The sequence below is a fragment of the Nomia melanderi genome, chromosome 1 (assembly GCF_051020985.1).
Source record: "Nomia melanderi isolate GNS246 chromosome 1, iyNomMela1, whole genome shotgun sequence".
Lineage (NCBI taxonomy): Eukaryota > Metazoa > Arthropoda > Insecta > Hymenoptera > Halictidae > Nomia > Nomia melanderi.
In genome coordinates this window covers 1,460,044-1,480,400 of record NC_134999.1, presented here as the reverse complement: position 1 = coordinate 1,480,400, position 20,357 = coordinate 1,460,044, and the positions used below count along the sequence as shown (strand labels likewise).

The 20,357-nt window shown below is 29.3% G+C and overlaps 1 protein-coding gene across 6 annotated transcripts in view; it reads right to left on the bottom strand.

Annotated features, from left to right (window-relative positions):
- Positions 1–20,357, bottom strand: part of LOC116433303 (sphingomyelin phosphodiesterase) — a 100,765-nt gene that overhangs the window by 40,522 nt on the left and 39,886 nt on the right. The window contains exon 1 of one of the 6 annotated variants that reach the window (XM_076370734.1): positions 25–35. The exons of the other annotated variants lie outside the window; for them this stretch is intronic. The gene's annotated coding sequence lies outside the window, so the exon portion shown is untranslated. Of the gene's footprint in view, positions 1–24; positions 36–20,357 lie in introns of those variants that run through there. 6 annotated transcript variants of the gene reach the window in all.

Sequence of the window (20,357 nt, the reverse complement as noted above, 5' to 3'; positions counted from 1 at the left end):
ATACTTTCAATAGATCCAATAAAATTTAATTTTTAGTTATTGCGGTTAGTATTGTCATTATTATTATCACTATCAACATTCTTATCATAAATACTATCATAACTATATCATTATTACAAACAAAAGTTACCCTTTCTCTTAACTGGTCTCCCGGACTTAACAGTAAATGTTTCAGCGATGAAAATATTAGTCGAGATTCTAGATTTTTATTTTCAAAATTGCATTCAATTTCAGTGATTCTGAAAGTACTATTTTCTATGTTTAGTTAGCGATGGAATTAGCAAACGCAAAAAGAAACTTTTTAAGTATAAAATTATGTTCTTCTTTAAATTAAATTTCCCAAAAATTGATAGCGTTATAAAAAAAAAAAACTGATGGAAATCCTCGGGAAAGTGGACGTTTCTATCAGTTTCAATGACCTTGAAATGTGTTGTCTAGTTGAATATTCAGAACATGTATTTCATATAGGAGAGAGTCACTCAATAGAACAGAGTGGGGCTAAAAGTCACGTTTTTCATATAAATTTATGTAAAATTTATTAATAACCATCTAGAAATGTTTTTTTATTTTTCATAAACCATAACTATTGTACTTTACATTGTTTGTTCACTGTCACTGTTATTTTTTATTAAGTTATAGTATAAAATGTTCGTCAACTTAAAAACGTCAATACTTTATAGTTTTTAATATGCAATATAAAATTAAGTAAGTTAGATATTCTTTTATAATTAACTGATGTTTATCAAATAAATCTCTGTTTACATATATGACTTATGTACTGGTACCTGTTACAAATAGCAAGTCATGAGCATTCGCTAAAATATTTTTACCAGTGTTTATTTTAACTCCTTGCACTCAATTTGTTTTTAATGCTGTTAAGTGGAAACTTGTATTTCTTCTTAGAGAAATTAATTAAAGTAATTTACAGCGGTAGAATTCAACGTTTCATATATATTTTATTTATCATTATTCGAACAAGATTTAATTTTTATAATCTTTTAAAATGTGCTACTTATTAAAACAATTTCCAACGTTTTATAATCAATTTGATTTGATAACCGATTAACGTTAAATAAATTTAATTTGACATAAATGTAAGTCGAGCTGCGGTTACTTACAAGAAGATTCTACATTACAATAGTACATAATGTCTTTTTTCAACAGATTTTCTTAAGTGAACAACGCTAACGAATTCTATACATATAAAGAGTACATAATCTGACAGATATGACTATATTTCTCCTTACTAACTTGAGAAGTCCACTATATATTAATATTAAGTAAGTAAAGATTAATGAATGTCCTTACGCTAGGTGTATCTTTTTACGATTGTTATGCAAAATAAACGTTATTTGTCATGCAAAATAAACGATAGTGTAAATTGAACATCATATAGAAAATTTATTTATACGATAGCTGAAATATTTCCTGTTATGTAATATCAAATATAAAACTGAACAATAAACTTAATCATTACAAGCATCAATCTTTGTGTTTTTACTAGGAAACTGAAATAGGAGTTTAATCTAAGTCCAATTTAATATAAATCTATACCAAAGCTTCAAATAATCTATAATATTAATATAAATTTTGGTAAAAATATTTTTGCCAATAAAATAAAATTATGACACTGACAACATACTTCAGGGTCATTAAAATAGATAAGGACGCCCACTTCTGCAATAATTACACTGTGGAACAAGATTTTTGTTATGAAATAGCCACTAGGTTGTCCTTATAGAGCCCGTTGTCCTAAATACGAATCCGAAAACCAAATTGCTGGGTTACATCCAGTTTTCGAAAAAAGTAGATTTTGTGAAAACAGTCGAATTTTTCAGAGAAACAAGTGTTACGTGAAAACTAAAAATGATAGGCAGTTAAAATTTGCCGTAAAAAATAGAGGAGAGTTGCCCGAATATGCAGATATAAAAACTTTAAATTTTGCATATCATTAAATGTTTGTAAATGATAATCAAAATTTAAAAAACGGTAGATGCGCGTATTTTGTACGCACTCCTGTTACATTTCTATGAAAACTGAGTTGGCTGGCACAAACTTGCTATGCACCATTGGACTCTGCAGACATTTCTGACGAGAAACCCCCTCGCAGAAAACTTGAGAACGGTTTTTTTCGGACAGGTTAAGAAAATCTCCATGAAGAGCGCGTGCACAGAGTTTTGGCGCCACACTGCCCATCACACGCTGGCCATGGCTATTCAGGGCCGTGACTACGGGCTGTATAGATCTGGACTCCGGTCAGTTCTTACTTGTATAGATATGTAATGTTTAATTGTTTTATAAATTTTCATAATAATTATCAGAAAGCTTTTCACGATCGTTCTCTTTTAAATAACTTGCTGTTTAATATGTGAATACACATATTATTTCTTATTAAAATGACAATTCTAAAATTCTGAAAAGATAATAACAAGTTTCTGTAAAGCATTATTTATAAAACACAAATTTAAAAATATGGTTCGTTTACAGCAAAATTAATGGCATGAAAAGAAACGGGCATAAATAACCATGCCATCCGTCTCTTCGACATCTGAGATCGTTAAAAACATTCACTTTAATACTTTCACGATATTCTGAAGTTAGTGCAAACGTTCATATTATATAAAGGATGATACAAATATTCAACGTTATTATTTATAATTTATTGTCTAATATTCTGGATTGAGATGCAAATTTTGTGGCATTGTACCATTTCATACGTTCCTTCAAATAAAATCGGGTCATACAAATAAAAATACTGTATGATATTATATATTTACATAATAAATTTAATTTGTACCACATTTTAAATAAAAATTGAAAAATTCTCAAATTGTTCTTTCTTTTTGTCCATTAATACCTCTATACTTTTGATTCTTGTAATTTCTAGTGTAAATATATTCTGCATTCATCAATGTGGACGCACCACGACTTACACGTTCCTCAACGAGATTCAATATGCTGCATAGTAACCTTGCAAACGAGCCAGGTTGGATCGACGCAAGAAACTTGGCAACAGTCTACGATAAAAAAAGAACCTTCGTAACGACATACGGGCAAATAATTAAGATACATTGGTTAAGACGATGAAAAAACGCCATAATTAGCCAAATACACGGAAATACGTTTATGGCTATTATGGCTAACTTTGTGAGATCTGTTTTTACAAATACAAGTATACTGATATTAAATGTCAAGGATATTTGTAACTCAACCAAATAGAGTACATTGGAATTCGTTTCCAAGGAGACACCGTCCACATCAGAAAAATAAAACAATGTTTATCAGACTATACCGCGTAATTTCGCAATCGTGGTACAATCAGGAGGGGAATTATCCGAATAAAAAAACTAAGTAGAAAATATAGAATAACATTTTTCTTAATAGGAATTAACACGGCATAAGAAATAATTGAAATAATACTGGGCAGGAATCATCTAATATGATATACATATAAATTTATATATGAATTTTACTGTATGTATTTGACTTATTTTTTCATGTAAATGGATTATTATATTATTATGATGTAATAATATTTTTATATTACTGTATTATGATTATTGGCCTTAATATGAAATTTCGGTTCCGTATAACAGTAGAAATGATTAGTAGGCACTTGCCCGACCTTGCTTTACCAACATTGGCCATGACTCTGCTTAACGCCCAGACAACCGCTTCCGTCTCTTATACGTACCCTATATTTTTTACACGTCGTCCACGACAGTACCAGGCACGAACATCGTTTCCGATCGATTTATTCCGTACAATTAGTGGTATTATAGAAATTGTTTGGAACACCTATTCATAAATGTGTTTCTATAATATGTAGAATATTCTAAGAGAAAACCAAATAACTTTACTAGTGTGTTTACTTAAAGGAAAGTGATGTATAGGATGTTTCATTTTAATCTACAAATGCAATTATTTCTGGAACTACTTGTTATTTTAAAAAATGCCACAAATGAAACTTTTTCTGTTTTGACGGGTTGTTAACATAAATAGATAAATACTTTACTGTTCTATGGAGAATAACTTCCTGCATCAATTGATGCAACAAAAATTACATGATTATATTTGAAAAATAGTAGTAACTTTTACATCTTCTACACATAGCCACCTAGAGACAAACTAAGTACACTAAATTACCGTCCTTATATAATAGAAAAAATTACATTTAAGACATTTTTTGTAACAACGGATATTCCTGAAAACAAATGATTAGACTGTAGATCTTTATACAAATTCAGAGTTTTAATAGAAAAATGAAATTATGATAAAAAATAGTTTCTTCTAACAAATACTGTAAACAGCTCTACACTTTGCATATTTTGTGTATCTTCTCATACTGTGTGCAATTTGTTTTAAATTACCCATACATCCATAAAAATCCGCAGCCTAGAAATTACTGTCTATTATACATTGATTTTTATTTTTGTCTTAACCATAAGCTGGTTAGTAAAATTCGTCTCCTGTCTCATACGATCCGCAAGTATTAAACGATTGATGAACGCTGGCTTAACTTACAAAACCATAAAAATTTTCCTAACAAAATAGAAATTCAAAACTTACGATCTTTCACCGTAATTGCTCTCTTAGTCTTTTTGCATCACATGGATCCAAGAAAATTTGAATTGTTTGACATGTGATTGAAAAAAATAATTTTCATATCTACATCGAAGGGGTGCTTGGTATCGCCCAATTATATTTGTTATACGTATTTCAGTGTATATCATGGATCATTTGAAACTTTATCCTTTAATAAAAAACTAAAAATTTAATTTAATAAAAATTTCCTTTCCTTTATCCATTATATGTATAAATAAGAAAGTAAATATAAAAGATACTACAATCTTTTATTTATAATAGTATTATTTATAATAGTACAAATAGTATATTTTTAATATTTTATTAATATTTTATATATTTAAATTGTTTATTTATTTAAACGTGAAAGCAATTCTTATAGAAGTCGACGACGTCCCGCATCATAGTGAAAATTCGTTGCACGTGCATTCGCTTTAGGCAACTGAAAATCGCGTAAATAGAGTCTGCGGGTACAAGAGAAAACAAAGCATTGGAAGGAAAAGCTGGTATAAGTTTTAGAAATACATATTTATTTCACATAGCCCATATTTTTATTTTCAGAAAATAAAAATACATTTTATTCGATGTTAGTAAATACAAATCGCGCATAAAAACTATCAGGTAAATGGTGTTCTATTATAATTAACCGCATAAAAATGTATCGCGTAAATTGAGGGTCAAGTGTATTCTATTTTAAGGGAACAACGGAGTGTTAATGGAATCGTTAGCTTCACTCTTATTCGAAGAATAACGAGAAATTTTTTGATGATGTATGTTTATATTTTTTTTTAAAGCTGTCGTTTCTTATCTGTCCCTATTCAGTGTGCATAGATACAAAAGCATAGGAAACACTCGGTAACATGTGGCAATAAAAATGTCGATCTGGTTTCTCCAATCGGTGCAGTTTATCATCTGCTTCAATATAGATAAGATATTTGTATAATTTACTATTGGTTAGAAACATTTGATTTATGCGACATTAAGATACAACGAAGCCTCGTTGTTGCTTCAGTGAGAACGCAGCTTTATTATACTCGGCTTATCATTCACACGATTTATCTATACTTGAACTTCAACATTATATCGAGCTACTCTATTGTCTTTTCCATCTGCATCGTTTCCGTTGTCAGCTGCATCGACACTATGGTTTATCTATATCAATCTACATGAATAATACAGTAATATAAAAATATTATTACATCATAATAATATAATAATCTATTTACATGAAAAAATAAGTCAAATACATACAGTAAAATTTATATATAAATTTATATGTATATCATATTAGATGATTCCTGCCCAGTATTATTTTAATTATTTCTTATGCCGTGTTAATTCCTATTAAGAAAAATGTTATTCTATATTTTCTACTTAGTTTTTTATTTGGATAATTCCCCTCCTGATTGTACCACGATTGCGAAGTTACGCGGTATAGTCTGATAAACATTGTTTTATTTTTCTGATGTGGACGGTGTCTCCTTGGAAACGTATTCCAATGTACTCTATTTGGTTGAGTTACAAATATCCTTGACATTTAATATCACTATACATATATTTGTAAAAACAGACCCTACACGGTTTGTCATAATACTAATGTTTAGTGGTGCTCTGCAGCGGTATTGTCTCGGAAGGATTTATACAAAATACTTATATAATGCTGATTCATGTTTGTTTGTAACTGCTTGGAGAAGAGGGAATCTTAATTCTGCTTAAACTGCAAAGTTGATCAGATCACAATACAAAAAAGTATGGCTTAAAGCTACGTTTTTTTTTATATTTTTGATAGAAATTAAATTACAATGTATTTTATATTCTAATTCTTGTATCAATGAGTAATTGTTGTAGATTTTTAAATAATTTGGAAATTGTTTTTTTTCGTCATATATATTAATTTAATTCCGAGAATCCGATGAAATTTTTTATTTTAAAAATTATGTACGCGTTACTTCAAAATCTGTAGAAACAATTCTCGATAGAAATGATTTTATAGGCTCTCCTGAATACTGCGATAAACATTTTTATATCATTAGAAGCTTTAAAACATGTTTATGCACTGTTTAAAATGAGTAAGACGCAAATCAATTTCTATGAATATTTTTCTATTCACTTTGATAATTAAGTATCTAAGTTTACATATCACAGATTTCGTATTCGAGTGAGAAAATTCCACAAGGCATGAGGTACATACTGAGAGTGATTCTCAATGCCAACGTTACCTTGGAAAGAACATCGATTGTTTATTGGGCTTGAGTGATAGTGATACTGGGGATACCACTTCATGTTTTACACAAACAATATATTTTCTCAATTTAAAGCAAAATCTATGTTGTAATTTTCTTCGATGGTTTCTGTAGATACAGAATCTGACAAGGAAAGGTGTTGAACCCAGAAATTCAAAAAATTATGAAATTTTGTGTGTGAGTAAGCCAAGGCTAATACATTGCAATGTTTTTTCGTGCCAAATTTCACTTTGAAGGGGTGAAACCGCCCCTTGAGAAAAATGAAGATTTTTCTTTCCCGTGGATTATTTTGAAAATGGAAAAAAGTTTAAACAAAAGGTAGATAGTTCTTTTATGTCTATAAAGTTGCATAACATTTTTTAAAAAGTGTTAGTAGTGGAAGTATTTTGAAAAATTTTACTTTGCAATTTTATGAACGTGAAAAAACAATTTATCTTTTGTTAGAACTTTTTTTTGCCATCTCTTAACGTTCTCAATATAATCCGCGGGAAAGAAAAATTTGTATTTTTTCAAGGAGTGCTTTCACTTCAAAGAGAAACTTGACACGAAAAAAAATTGCAATTAGGCTTGACTTATTCTGTTTACATACAAAGATTTATAATTTTTTGAATTTCCGCGTTTGATACCTTTCATTGTGAGTTAAGTATAAGTATTTTATTAAAATAATTTAAGAAACTAAATAATATGAATAATCATAAAGTTAAAAAAAATTGTGCAGCATTTACTAAAATTAATACTTATATGTTATCACTGAGTTTATATCAAACTCAGTACAACATTGATAAATGATTTCTTCTTCGAAAAGAAATGTAATTCTATCTTTGCATAACATATCAAAACAAAAAATGAAAACGTAAGAAAACGAAATGTTTTTTAAATAGAAATTCTGCTACGGTATTCGCCCGAATAATGAAGTGCATTCGTTCTGGTACACTATCACAACTAATTCCGATAGTATGAACGATTAACCAGTAAAAAAACAACATACTAGAAAATCATTTAATAACATCATTTATTGGTGTGAACTATCACGTAACATGGATTTTCTTTCATTTATATAATTATAACACGATTCAGAGTTATGATGTCAAGAAATTAATATAAGTTGTAATGAGCCCTCGCACCAAAACTCTCTGAAGAATATTATAATAATATCAGTTTTCATTATATATGGGCGACAATGCATAAACGAATTGCATAAACATTGCGAGTAAAAAAAATAATATTCATGTTTATAAACTATTATGTAAAATAATAATAACGATACTTTGAAGGAACGAGCATATAATGTTGCATTCTACAGACATTGTTATTAAATCAAATCCTAACACATTATTCATACTACATAAATGTATAAGTTTAAAGTTGAATCTCAAATGAAAATATGGCAAAAAGAGATATTATTACATAATTAATTTCTATTGTAATTTGAAATGAGTTCTTACCTAAAAAATGTTTGCTGTATTGTTTCTATAGTTAAAAGACAACATGAGAATAGTTTTCCCCATTTACTTCTACATGGGCATGTATATTACACGTTTCTGGAGTGAAAACATATTTCTGCGCCTATTCACACACATTTGCCTTATTTCTAATTAAACTCTTATATATAAGTCTAGTTAAAATATACAGAGATAAATTCGGGATAGTTCCATATCAATGATACGTGGTCAGATTAATACTGCACGTAGAAATCGACACATTACATATAGATATATTCGTAAGTGTGTCAGTACTTCAAGGAGACATTTTAAATTTTGAACGGCGTTCGTGGTTACTGTTACTTCTACGCAGATAACGGATACCTACTGAAAATTATCCGGTGAGCAGTATCGTGTAATGTTGAAACTCGCTTCCACGACCAATTAGAAACTTATTCGTTTTATTTAACTCGTTGTTTACTTATAAAGATGTGAATAACCTAGCCTCCTTCGTTAATTCATTTTACATTCTCGATAATATCCGCAGCGTTGCTCCTTTACGAATAAGTGAATTAATTAAACGATTAAAATATTCATGACGATTCCCATGCTTGTAATTTCCTTGATTTCATAGTACATAGTAGAAGATTTTAAATAAACTTTAACAAGCATAACTATTACTCAACTCTTTTGAATTCAATTTAATCATTACTCTTGTGTTATCGATAATTATACTTTCGAGGGAACATAGACATAGAATATGCCTAGAATTTCTCTCTTTTTTCAATAAATTAGTAATGGCAAAGTAGTTATATCGATTATAGTTGACAAATAAATCGTAGAGCAAGAAATTAATAAAGGATGCAGTTTCAATGATAATCATGACTCTCATTCTCATTTACTAGTTTTCTTATTCTTTTGTAGCCATGTTTAAAAAGTATGCAATTACTGCTTTCTTAATAAATTAGGTTTTACATATGATATCTTAGCACCGACCAAAATTTAATGGCCATGTTAACCAGTTAACTCTGTTCGACGAGTACACACAACATCTTATAATCAAAATGATACTAATTCTTTCAATGATGAATTATTTATTTTCCCAGATAAACGTGTAATTCTTCTTCGTTCTGCTTTAGCTTTTTCTTTAGAATATATTACAGATGTATTTGGCCTGCGTTTGTTGAGTATACTTATCAGTATACTTATATGAGTGCAATATCAGAGATTTTTCAAATTTAGATTCCACAGTTAACAGATTAAATTAGTATTTGTATCTTTAACCCTCCCCCCCTCCCCTCCAAATGTATTCTTCACTTAATCAACACATTATCAACACTTGTAGCTTACTTTAATTGGATTAATATAGCTATCTATTGTATTTAATATCTGGCAAGGATTCGTATAATTTTATTAACAGATGCATAAAGGCTAGAGTACACTAAAGGAGTATCTTTAAAACGATGTTGTGCAGATATCAGTTGAAACAACTATTATAACTGATTTTACTGCTGTCGGTTATCTATGATTTCCGTGAAGTTATTGATAAATCCAAATAAATCATTTCAAACTGTTACTACGCTAAGAGCAAAACTAATTTTACCGATCTATTTATTTTCCATGCACAACCAATTGCCATTTAATACCGTAGGTCACCGTTAAGCGACGTGGTTTCAATAGAAAATATACTGTTATATAGCGGCCTATATGTGAAAGAATTGCTATTATGTTGTATTTACTATCCAACAAGTGGGCGCAAATATTTCAAGTAGGTATACAGTTTATACTATATCTATTGAGTACACTATTTTTAAATCTTACCAAATACTGAGATTAAAGTTAAACTAGAGTAAAATTAGAATATTAGAACGGCATGAAAAAAGCATTCTGAACTTAAAGGCAACTAATATTCATGAAATGCACTACGAAACTGGGGAAATCACAAGTAAGGGAATCATTATGAACATTTTAATTGTTTAATTCATTCTTGCATTTATAAAATCAAGAAAGAATTGTAATATGCAGGTGTCGCAAAACTAACGGAGTGAAAATAGGAAACTGTTTTTCCTAACCAATATTCTAAACAGCACTACACTTAGAGTACGTTATATACTTTTTATAAAATAAAAATATTTTCAATGTTACAATTTTTTCGTGTCGGTTCTTTTTCCATAATCACAAAAGAGTTTCTATTTTCAATTTTCATGCTTCGTATCTTCGTACTACAGAAATGAGTAAAAACTACTTACTCTTGATGTAGCGTGATTCAAGTAAGCACTGTGAAAATTTTGTGTTACCTCTCTATAACTATTCACTGATTATAAGGATGTGTAACTGATACTTTCCTAATGGAGCTAAATAACATGTTATTCTCTATTACGATATGTGTGTATACAGTAGGGAGATAATAGATAATTCCTTGTTGCACTAAAGCATCAAAAAGAAATGCATCATGCGCTTTAAAGGATGTAACAATTTGCTCATAACGCAGAATATGTTACTTTTTTTGAGCGGTTGGAGTAATTTTCGCACACTTAGCGGGTACTTTCTACTTTCTTAATCCTGAACTATTTTTATTTCCTTGTATGCACATAAGATTTAATAATGTTCACGTACTACCTGGCGTATCTTGGATATTTTGAGAGTTATAAAATTATTTTATTTACAAAAGTTATAGAATTGAAAATATGTCATTCCAATAGTAATCTCGTTTGACAGGAAGTTTTTTAAAAATTTTAGATCATTCATATTTTTTGCAACGACATTAAAATCACTTGTTGTTATTAAAATAAAGAAGAATACTTAACTAATTCCTATGACCTAAATATAAGGCTATCTTACATTAGCACTAAATGAATAATTAAGGAGTCTTCTGTCATAAGATGCATTCGAGGTGTTGACCGTATTGACGTAACATTCTAATTTCTAAACTGATGAAGATTCCTTTAATTTAACGTCAAATCATCTTACATTACAGACTACTAAAATTATTCAAACAATTGTTATTTTATTTAAACAAAATTATGATATAGCTATTAAAATACGAATTAAATCTCTGTAAAAACTTCCACGCACAAGGAAATTGTTATGAAAATGTTGTGGTTTTCCCCTACAATATAACTTCTGTAAACATACTTACAAATTTCTTATATCTTTAGCTATGAAAGAAATATAAAAATATAAAAAATATAGAAATGTAAACTTAGAATAATATTATTCCAATTATAAGTGGTGAAAGTTGTTGAGTTACCCAGAACAAGAAATACAATGGAAAAACAACGCTTAAATAAATTATATGTTACAGCATATATTAAGCCTGTTACTAGCCTCAATTTGTCTACAAAAAAATATTATTGAAGAAATATAAAATAAAGAAACAAAATGGTATCGAGAAAATGAAAACGTGAATGGAAAGTGAAAACGGAGAACGTAGCAGGGTCAAACGTATAGAAACCTGTATAAAACATAACACTGAATAATGATAAGGTATTACGACAAAATACAATATTCAATATATTATAGTTTAATCAAAAGTATAAACACATTATTGGCGGTAGATTCTTGTTCAAAACAATATAACTATTTCATTAAACCACATTTTGTATAAAAATTTCGTCATGAAATAATAATATTTTAATAACTTTTTGAATTATTATTCACATTTCTGATTAATATCTGTGGTCAGCAATATGTACGAAATACAAATTACCAATTGGTGTTTTCCGACACCAACATTTCAGAATTGGATCAACAATGTATTGACATAAGGATTAGGAGTAGTCTTGCAAAGCACAGAGATGAATAGCTGCCTAACAGCAAGGCACAGTGCTTTATCATAAAATTTTATTTGAAAATGCTTTGGCCAATAACGAAAGTACAAAATGACGTTACAGAAAAATAAATAGCATGACAGAAAGTAAAGCTATTAGACTGTAAACGGTAGTAGGACTATTAGAGCTCAATTAGACCCGTATTTCTTCACCTAGCTAATTTGCCATCTCTATAGTGTTGAGTAATAATTATCGCGACGCGTATAAATAGGGGAAACCGTGGGAGTTCACAGAAAGTAGGGAGTTGTAATAGATAGAGGATGTATGCAAGAAGAACGTTTCAAATTTAAAAGTACAATGTTTTGTGATTGCTAGAGATGACTAATTGTAAGACCGGATAGAATAAACGTCAGAAGGAAAAGTGAGTAGATAATTTTGTAAGTATGTCAGCAGAAGTTAAGAATCTGTGTCTGTTACGTATTTAAGCAATAAAAATAATCATTTACTTATTTAGTAGCGCACTGAAAAGTGCGATCTGCCATCTTTACGTTGACGCAAGTTGATGATCACAATTGTTAAATATTGTTCTTAGGCCTGCGTAAGTTTACAATTTGCCTGTTAAAATAAATATCTATTTTGTTTCCCGTCCACTGTTGCTAACACTGAAATGTATTCGTATATCTACGTACAATGACACGTATAACAATTATTTACGTTTTCGTGTAAAAAAAGTATATGAACAAAAGTGCCATTTTTCTTAGAAGTTTTTTTAATTCAAATATTGTCTCCTTGACCTACAATATCGTGTCAAATTCGTGGTAAAGATTTCAAATAGAATTTAATGAACATATTATGTTATTCCTCTGTTATCAATGATTATATTAAAAGCAAACTCTTATTTTCAATAAATTACTAATAACGAAGTTGTTAGATCCATTGCAGTTCAGAAAGAAATCATAAGGCAAGATATTAAATAAATGGATACCCACAAAATATTCAAAACCCCTATTATTTTTAAACATTTAAACTTTAACAAATGTATGTAAAATTTTGTAACTGACTGTACTTGTACATTACACGCGTTCATTGACTTTCATTTCCGTAGATATATTCAAGAACTACCTATAGCAAATCACTACGAAATTTCTAGAGAACCCAATATGATAGAGAAGTTACATTGTCAGATGCAAATTCAGTGCTTCAGCAAAATTCTTCATTTTATGAAACTATATTCAAATACTGCTATAGAGTATCGAACAATTAATTTTGCAGTTACACTCTTACAATTTGCATGGACCGTACAATCGAATCTTGAATTTACGGTGTGCTAAATTTCACGCGTACATTCTTGGCAACAAATCGAGTGCCCATTTAGGCACACACGTAATTCATAAATTATTTAAATCGTAATTAATATAACGTTTTTAACAATATTCCAGTTCTAAATAATTTTCCGTAACTCGTATACTAATCCCTTTAAAGAAACCTAGCTCTCTCTCTTTCCTTAAAATTATCTTGAAATATTAATTTTTAATATATATCTTCGTAACAAAATGGAAAATTGAAAAATAATTACACGATTAACGAAACAAAGAATAATATTTACTTACTCATACATCTTAGTACAGTACACCTGTGGGTAATATTAGATTGTGTAATATGAAATATCGGATAACTATAAAGATATCCGATAAAGTAACTTTTCGCAAAAAAATTTTCCCAAATTGTCGTAATAACTATTTCAGATATCGTTTCTCGAAAACATGTATAACATTTGTGTAATTTTCTTATATGAATTCAAATTTGAAGATAATGCAGCAAGAACCGCTGAAAATATAAACAAAGCATTCGGGGACAAATTAAAGAACAGTGCAGATGTCTTTGGAATTTATTAATTCTAATCATTCGAAATTTTTCAAAAGGGTATACTCATTAAAAACACGTTGGCCGAAGTGTATCGAATCGAATAGAGCATATTTCGATTGAATAAACTTCTTTTAGAACATCGGATAAGGTTTCCTTTTCCACGGAAAACCTGACAATCCACGTTACACGACGTAATAGATAATTTCGTATTCGATATGCTTGTCCAGGAAGTAAGAAATGTCCCACCAAATCTTGTCAATAAAATAACGGTGCACCAAGCCTATTTTGAATTTCCTCGCACGCAGGAATTCCAAAGGTTTGCCTGATGAATCAAACGATAGGAACGAGTAAAACAGCCAAGTGGAATAAGCGGTTGACCGTTATTCGACCCACCAAGGGACCTTGCTGCTGAAAGAAGCCACTTCGGCTATACTCGTATTTCGCGCCCATTCAGAACGAAATCGTCGCGGAGGCGTCATGCGACGTCTGTCTGAAGCCACACTTGCGACGTGCTCTGGCTCAGACTATACACTCGCCGCGGAAAGTAAGTTGATACAGCCTGGAAGCACACTTTTCGCGGAATCACCTCTGCGCTTCACAGTACGCATAATCTTGCTTGAATTGAAAGTGTTACTGCTTTGTCTTTATACACACTTTTATCTATTAGGTACCGGAAAAGGTCCGTGCGGGTTCATAATAAAAATTTAACACTAAACGTACCAGCACTTTATGTACACCTATTCCTAACGCTAGAACTACCGAGCATTTAAAACGATTGATATGCGAATGGCTCACTTGCCAAATTGGATAACTCCATAAAACCGAAAGTGGATAAAACTGATGGAATAGCTATACAATGATTTTCAAAATTTCCCTTTAAATAGAAAATCAAATAATCATTTTAGAACGTATTTTACTTCATTATTATAGGTGTAGCTTTAATCTTAAGAAAATGTAAAATGTACGTGTCTCAAGTAATATAACTCCGAAGTAATTTACCTAATACTGTAGGAACAGAAAATGTCAACTTCAATTCAACGATAAATACAATGGCGTTCTGTAAAACCTAAGGAACTAATTAAACACTTTTGACCAAACACCAGCCACTTATACGTATTAAATGTATAACGAACTATTATGATTGAGCATTTTAGTGATAGAATGAAAAAAAATAAAATGAAAAAAAAATTTGAAAAGATTCGACAAGTGGAGTCAATCGATTTGACTCGTGAACGATTAATATGTATGTTATTTCTACAGTAGGAAATGCAATTATCTTAGTCTCTTCATTATTAATTGATCCTATCGAGTCATAATTTTGCCTTCTTAATCGAAGATTTTTGACGAATTTATTTTTGTCTAATTGTCGCGCGATATACCTCGAATTTTCAATTGTAATCTAATCCGTAATAATATTCCTGGCACAACATATGTTCATTCGTTTATTAAAAATTCATGATATTTCTATATAATTATAATATAAATGTTTATATGGAAAAGGAATGCTCTATTAAACTGATTTAATACATTTAAGTATATAATTATTGATTAATGTGTTAATGAATATTTCAATAAACATAATTACTAAAAAGAATAATTAATAGGTAGGAAATAGTTAAAATGGAGTTATCTTTTGTTTGCATATAACAAAAATGTCAAGTCGGTAGCATTCTAAAGCATCAACATACTTTTCACGGCGAGTGTACTTCAACACCGGAACAACTTCGTCGCGGAGCAGATTTTCAAGGTATTGATAGAATAGTAGAACCTCGATTAACCGGCCTAATTAGGAGACTAGCAGGCCGGATTAGAGACCCAACAAATAATCGGGGCCGAAGGAGAAATGATCAGGAGCGTGTTTGAAAAATAAAAACGGGATTTTTGTGTGATAAGAAATGCATTCTTCTTTACGACACGATGATTACGCATACAGTCACGGGAGAAAGTATTTACGCATTAATTTATACGCTTTGCGCTACTTTTTTATACAAGCGCAATAGATCGCATTGACAGTTGCATTCTGTATTTGATACAGCTGCTTCTTTCAGAGATTTCATTTGTATTTTTATAGTTATATCATAATTTTGTTTGAAATAAAATAACAAATGTTTGGATAATTTTAGTAGTTTGTAATGTAAGACGATTTGACGCTAAATTAAAGGAATCTTCATCAGTTTAGAAATTAGAATGTTACGTCAATACGGTCAACACCTCGAATGCATCTTATGACAGAAGACTCCTTAATTATTCATTTAGTGTTAATGTAAAATGGTTTTACATTTAGATCATGGAGAATAATTGAGTATTCTTCTTTCGCTCCGCGAAAGAAGGCTTACGCTTCGTGGTGAAATGATAACTGACCCTTCGAATTTACTGTTTTCGTAATTTCCAAACAATAAATTTATCCAGCGTTGATCTTCAAAAAAATTTGTTGTATAGAATATCATAATAAAAAATTGAAATAAAAGTTTTATCCTTAAAGAACATAACAAAATAATTGAAAATCTTAGAGGTTCCGTGTAAGGCAAAAGAAAAATAGTACATAATTCGAAAAATATTATAAGCCTTTATAGATTTTTAGTATGTGTATTTATCATTTACCGTATTGGACTATATTTATATTATACGCATGAAAATTGTATATCTTTTATACATGTAACTTTGTCCCAATTTCTCTTCTCGATTATAATAAAACTGAGATATGCTTCATTGAAGTACAAACGTTCCTATTGTTTCAGTATTTTAATTATAATATATATTCTCTTAAGTATAGTATGTAATTTTACTAAATTATAGACATTGTATACAAATTGTAGAGGAATTGTCGTATTAAAATTTGAAAGAAATGAATGTTCTATATTTTAATTTTCTTTTAACTGTCTCACAATACTGTCTTAAAAAATGTTTTATAGTCACAAAAGTGTCTGTAAAAAGTGGATTTTAATATTACAACACCTCCCTTTATTCTGTGAAGTTTCATTCTGTGGCTTATAAAATTTGTTAATACATTTATGACGAATATAAATCTAGTCCTTTATTTATACTTTTTTATTTCTATTTTTCTAATACATTGAATTGAAAAACCTATAATAACAACGAAAATTGTATAACAGATATTTCTTAGGTGCAATAATTTCATTTAATTAGATTGCCAAAAGCTTACACTGTGTGCTACCTACAAGTTAAAGATACGAAAAAATTATCGAATGTAAGCGAGGCAACTTAAACACTTGGCACTGAGAAAAGATACTCGAATAGGAAATTGTATAGATTCATTTTCACTAATAATTTAATTGACATATTGGTAAAATCTACTGAAAATACCATAAAATGCAAATAAATTTATATTTGAATTAGCATTGGTCGAGTTGAAACGGCCACTTCATTTTATCTGTATTGTTGCAAGTATTGTACATTTGCTTTTCCTTTCCTTTATTGGTTTCAATTAATCGCGGTTTGACTCATCATAGGCACTGTAGGATGAATGCCAGATTAACATATTAATAAAGGTCATAATACTCAATTAAATCAAAGAAGATGACTTTGATTTCAGCGTTATATTGCTATCTCTATATTCCGAATAGTATCCGGAACAATAATTCTTTTGTATTTCATATACAGATATGTTCAAATATTTTTGGAATTTATCTTTGTGGTAATGAGTGAAAAAATTAAAAAGAAACATTTGAAATAGTTACTTTATTCACGAGTAATTTTCTGAGAAAGTAGTTAAAAAAAGTAAAATAGTTAAACAGTTAAATTAGCGAAAAGTAGTCTATTCATTCACAATTTTGAAGGAAGTATTCAATAAACCTTGTAATCTTATAAAAGAAAAGAAATTATATTATATATAAATTGTGTCGATATTGTTTGTAATGGAAAGTACATTAATACTAATTTAATTTACATATATGCTAATAACACTGTGGAACAAATTTGAACTTATTTTGTGTCTTGCAATAACCACTAGGTGATTCTTATAGAGTTCCTTTCCCTAAATACGAATCCAAAAACGAAATTGCCAAATTAAGTTTACTGGAACTATAACGAATATTCGAGTATACTATCAGTAAATATAATACAACTAAAAGCTTTCTCATAATTATTATTACACTTTTTGTAGAAATGTAACAGAAGTGCGTACAAAGTACGCGCATCTACCCTTGTTTAAACTTTGATCATCATTTATAAGCATTCGATGATACGCAATATTCAACATTTTTATAGCTACATGTTCAGAAAACTCTTCTCTATTTTTTACGATAAATTTTAACTGCCTATAATTTTTAGTTTTCACGTAACACTTGTTTCTCTGAAAAATTTGATCGTTTGTACAAAAACCCATATTTTTCGAAAACTGGACGCAATTTGGTTTTCGGATATGTATCCAAGGCAAGGAACTCTAAGGATCACCTAGTAGATATTACAAAACAAAAATCGTGTTTCACAGTGTAATTATTAGATTGCTAATTTCTATACATTTGCAAAGAATGCACATGACGCGAGAATATATGCAAAACCTATGAAGTACAACGTTTTTTATATTTGTTAAGGAAAACTATTTTCTATTGCAACTGTGCCCTTTTAATCATATTCTTAAAAATTGAGATTTACATAAAAATCCACAGTCTAACAATCATACTTTAGTCAGTTTTCATTAAAATTAGGTACACTCGAATGTATTTGCTAAAGAAAAAGAAACAAGATAGATACTACATAAATATTAACTATTGAATCAATATTGAAACATTTAAACAGGTCGTAAAATTTCAAAAAATAAACTACTTTCATTTTAACAATTTGAACCACAGAATAAAATATTCTGTTTTGATCGTTTGAATCTGATAATGATAAAAAATGGTGTGCTCAGTATTACCAGATACAAAATAATCCGCGAATTGCGACTGATTACTATGTATCCTAGCAAAATATTCCGTAATTATTACATTATTCCAAATTTTTTAGTTATTAATGTGCAGTATACCTTGTGTTTGGATTGTGTTTTCTGATTTATTGATAAAATGTCAAATGAATAGCATTTTGATCTATGGGCTGTAAAAACTGTATCTTTTAGTGAATCCAACTGGAAAAATTCATAAAATTTCAACTAACAGACATTCACGCTCTTCAGAGACATACTTCTCTCTATGAAAAATACAAATATTTTCAATGTTCTTCAAATAAAATGCTATTTCAAAAATTTATTGTATTATATAAAATATTTCAGTTTCGATATTATATGCATATTTTAAAATAAATGAGATTAATTATTATTTATTATTTAAAATCGTATTTTAACTAGAAGTACTTATTCTAAGATTACAATTCCAATTTACTGTAACCATGTTTATAATAGGTTCTGCACTGTGATGTGTAGAAGAGAAGTAGAAGATCTATTATCTCAAGTGGAAACCGTTTATCTTGTAGTTGTAATCAAGACACAGACATACAGATTTGAAAGGTTATCAGTTGAATATTTATTTCAATATTTGACTCTCTTTGATAACACAGAATCTATTAATTAATACTAACTTTCATAGAAATTTCAATACTTAGCAGCTCGACAGGATTTAAATTAAGATATTTAATTTCGATATAATTGTGTTTTTAATTGTCTAAAGATTGTATCATGACTTTTGCATATGTATTTTAAATCGATATTAATTTGGTAAATGCAATATACAAACAAGTTCTCACTAATAAACAGCAAAAGAACATTTATAGCAATATTCGAAAGGACAAAATGGTCCATCGTCCATTCAATATGATGAATGAAATCAGTCTCATTGATAAACATTTTTTTGTGGATATTTTAATTAATTTTTCATACTTTCAACACCTTCTCGATGTCTTATTATTCCTCACAATCGATTCTAAATGATTAAATTTATTTTCCTCGTAAATAAATCTTATCGTTACACCTCTTCGATTCAATTAATAGAATTTATTATATATATATACTAAATATTAACTCTATGCTACAACTCTATCAATTACATTAAATTCTACCAAATGTTAAATAATTTGCACACTGATTTCATTGCCAATGTGTTACAATGTTTTGCAAATATCAGCTTCTGTTATAAGATAATTAGAGAATCAGAAAACCAAATAAGCACGTTAATATATTTTCATAGTCTTGTGACACCCTTTAACAATAGGAGCTACGAAAATATCAATAAATAAGTATTACAAATAGATGTTTATATTGCTCGTAAGTGTAGTGGGATATTTTTTAACAAAGTAGATTACAACGAGCAAACACTATAACGAACAGTATTTCTTGTGAAGTCAAAACAAAAATTGGTGACTTTCCTTTCTTCGCTTTTTTATAATGTTTTTGTATAAATTTTGCCACAAATTTTTTATGAATGTCTGCAATATATAAGATTTGAATTTATAATACATGCATATGTATCTTTCTATTGTACACATTAATGCATTTGTGCTTAAATGCTTGTAAATGTCCTACA